Source organism: Cynoglossus semilaevis, chromosome 14 (assembly GCF_000523025.1).
Source record: "Cynoglossus semilaevis isolate Cse_v1.0 chromosome 14, Cse_v1.0, whole genome shotgun sequence".
Lineage (NCBI taxonomy): Eukaryota > Metazoa > Chordata > Actinopteri > Pleuronectiformes > Cynoglossidae > Cynoglossus > Cynoglossus semilaevis.
In genome coordinates, this window is record NC_024320.1 from 3555293 (window position 1) to 3559209 (window position 3917).

At 41.3% G+C, this 3917-nt stretch overlaps 1 protein-coding gene across 1 annotated transcript in view; it reads right to left on the reverse strand.

The window, feature by feature from the left end:
* The window catches only part of LOC103389163 (threonine synthase-like 2), a 649915-nt gene that overhangs the window by 25033 nt on the left and 620965 nt on the right, over positions 1-3917 (reverse strand). The window lies entirely within an intron of this gene.

Below are 3917 nucleotides of genomic sequence, written 5' to 3' on the forward strand. Positions count from 1 at the left end.
ATTGGATTTGATCATTTGAAATATTTGGTTCGTGATAGAAATGAATGCAGTTCCTTCATCAACATTAATCTCTCAGGTCGTTTGAGCCCATTCTACGTCTCCTGCCTCAGAGTCTTTCGCCTGTCAGCCAGCATTGGGCCACGTGGGCGCTGTACAACCTGGTGTCAGTGTATCGTGAGTATCCTCAAACAAACAAACAAACAAACAAAAAAAACGGTAGACTGGAGCCGATGAGAATTTCTGGTATTTTATGTACCTCTCTTTTTATCTCTAAACTTCTCTGCAGCAAGGAAATATTGTCCCCTGTTGATAAAAGAAGGAGGAATGAGTCTCCTACTAAATGTTCTGGACCAGGAGGGCTCCCAGCCCAAGACCAAGGAAATGGCCAGGTATGACTGACATTTTCCATCATCAGAAGGCTTTTTTTTTTTAGCTGCACAAATTTTAGCAACTAAAGAAGAATCGAAGAGAGAGCACAACAAACACTCCTGCTGCTTTTATAAACTGTAAGCAGGGCATCTCATCTCTTAACCTGGGTTATATCGAACCCCAGGAATTTGGTGAAAGACAAGACACACACCCAGACTCAAATGATTTGTGATGACACGCCCCGCTTGGCCATCACTAGCTGCCGGTGATCACACTACATCGCTTGGCCTATCTGTGCTGCAGGGAATTTAAAACATATAAGTAAAACATATACCTATGTCTTGAATTTGAAAAAAAAAAATCATATTTTATTTTTCCAATGAAGAAGGAATCCATGAACGGGCATATGAAACTGGTGGGGTTCAGTACCTCCAACGAGGTTAAGAACCACTGCTGTAGTTGTACTGTTATTTTGTAGTAATCTCTAAATGCAGTGGACGGTTGCCAAATACACAGATAAGTGGAGATGAAACGTCAACACATCTATTGTATAATTCCATCAGGCAGTACTTACATATGATCTAACCTGTGCCTCACATGTCTGGTTTTGTAGGAAAGTGATAGATCTGTGTGAAAACTTCAAAGAAGACCCGATGGAAACCAACCAGGGTCAGGAGGGAAACTACGGACAGAGAGGATGAAACCGCAGGACCTGTGACTCCTGACACATAAAAAGCAACCCAGTTTAGGCTCCGCCCACTGTCATCACTTCCAGGGTCACTCATGTGCTGCTGCCTTCTTCTTTTGCTTTATCTTCATCTTTCACCCATCCTCATCCTTCTTATCCTGCTTCTACTTATTTTTTTTTCTTCTTCTCCTTCTCCTCCTTCTTCTCATCCTTCTACGTCATCTTGTGGTTGGCGCTTATCTTTCTTATCCTCCTCCATCATCCTCTTCCTCATTCTTCATATTCTGCTCCTGCTTCTTCTTAACTCTGTAGAGCAGACCTGTCTGACCCTCTGTGACATGGAGGACGTTGTGCGAGGTGTTCAATTTTTGAGGGACTTTTGCTGCACATTAGCATCTCTTCTGACAGGTGTGTGTGTGTGTGGGAGGGAGTGGGTTCTGTGTGTGTGTGTTTGCGTGTGTGTGTGTGTAAGGGGTGACCCTTGACAACAGCTCACTGCGTCCGCCTCTATTTTTGAAGAAAGAGCTGACGGTCATGCGGCGCCCTCTCCCTTCTCGCCGCCGCTGTCGCTCTCTCTCCCAGACAGATGTACAGTGAATAGATTTGGCCATTACACTCGTAGCTTGCAGAGACGCGTCACACTGACGGCCGAGAGGCAGCCGAGGACTTTTCTTTGTTAAATAATGTAAATAATCTGTTTGTCTCATCGTTTTACCGTGCGTATGTTTTATAATATAACTGTAAACATGAGGTTTCTCTATATTTAAAATCTCTTTAGGTTTGATGTGAGATCAGTGCACATACACAACCAGCTTCACTTTCTGGAGACTTTTAGATTTAGTTCATCCTTTTCTGTGTCTTTTATCGTGACCTGATTTCTAAAATTGGGCTCCAGAGATAACACACACAATGTGGCTCAAAGTATGTAGACAACACACACCACAGGTTTCATTTTTTTGTATGAAAAAAAAAAATAATAGACAAAGCACCGGTAACTGTTTGAGGTTTCCAGCGCAGGAAATAAAAACGAAGTGAAGGCACCGGAACGGTTTTTTTGTTAAGCCCGAGTAGTCACTGCTAACGGAGTAGAACTATCAGGGAGTACAGGAACTATGGTGGAAGAGCTTCTGTGATTGGTGGTAGAGTTTAATCATTTAATATGGTCGTATGTCAAGTTTCCTCTTTTTGGTGTCTGGAGTGTTTTGTTTTAGTGTCCACGTATTTATTCACATGTTACAAGATTTTTTTTTTTTTTTCTCCCCAAAATGCTGCTAAGAAATCGCTTCACTCAGATGAAACTCTAATGGGAGAAAGATGATGCGTCCACTGTCCAGGATTCGGTGCGTCGGTCTCATGTTGAGGCATGTTGAGTGCTGCAGCGAATGCTTTGCAGAGCCTTACTCTCCCTTCTCTTTCCATTCAATCCTTTTTTTTTTTTTTTTTTAAATTTTCCATATTTTTCCACTCCACTTGTGACTTTTCGTTTAAACATAGCGTTAACGCTCGGCAGAATGTTGAATAAGGCTGTTTACAGTGTAACCAGGCAGGTTATCATGTCTTATTGTGTCAGTGAGTGGGGAAATGGGATTTTATTGAATCGTAGAATTGATTATTTTTGTTTAGCCTTTTTTTTTTTTTTACTTTAGCTCGGGCTGAATCAATACTCCTGAATATGTTTTGTACAAATAATTGAATAGACAACTGCTCAGTGACAAATGAATAACCTCATTTGTTAATCATACGTCATTGAAATGACAATGGTTCATTGTGTGTGTGTGTGTGAACGTGTAGTTGCATGCATTTCAAATTAGGAGAAAAAAAATAATCACGTCGGCTAATTCCGTTAAGCTACCAGGTTTGTTCTGGGTCAGCGACAAAACTTAACCACATCAAGTATGTATCAAGTTCAGGAGGAGAGGTTCTAACCTTTGTGTGGGTTCATACGTTCTCCAACACCAGAACAATAATGAGATAATGTGTTTGTTTTTTTGTTGTTTTTTTTTTATAGCCAAAGAACAAGGTTTCTCTCCAAGTAAATCTATAGTGTTCAAATGTTGGGTGATGCAAGTTACTTTCCGATCTTCTGGTTCCACCACTTACACCTCTCGGCTGCATTCGCAGACCACATTTACAAGATGGACGTCACCTCGTCCTAGATTGACCTGGGTGACCTTGATGAAACCAGAAGGTCAAAAGTCACAGACGAGTGTGAAAAACAGTGCATCTTTCTGAATGTCTTGACTTGAGAAGTCGCTGAAGGAAGTGTTATTCATTGTTCCTCCGCTGAGGTCGGGTTTTCTCATATTTGGACACTGACAGTAGGTCAAAATTCAGGCTCCTTCGTATGGGCTCTAGTTCTCTCTTGCAGTGAGGTACTGATTCTAATAATGGGATCAATCGGTTAACCTGTTGAATCTGTTGTTTTGGTGGATACCGCTTAGAACTTGTCGCTCTCGTTCATTTTCATCGGTGCGCAGTCGTTTTTACACACCGCTCACACGGTGCGTATTTGTGTTCTCAATTTCAGCTGCAGTTTTTAGGGGAAAACGTTGGTTCTCCTTGTTATGCTATGATCATAAGCTTCGTGAAATGTATGGAACGGTTTTGGGCCAGTCCGTCTTGTGTGTGTCAAGACTCCAGTCCGTCAACGACTCTTCTGATTATTTATGAATCCGTTGTTGAAACTGAAAAAAAAAAAAAAGAAAAAAAGAAGAGATTTATGTTCTCAAAATGGGAAGTGTGTGTGATTTTGTGTGATTTTTGCTGTTTTCTTTTGTCAATGCCCATGTGTTTAATCCCATTCTGAGTGCAGAATATTTGATCCAAACTGTGTGGAATTCCTGTTTTCTCTGATCTCTAA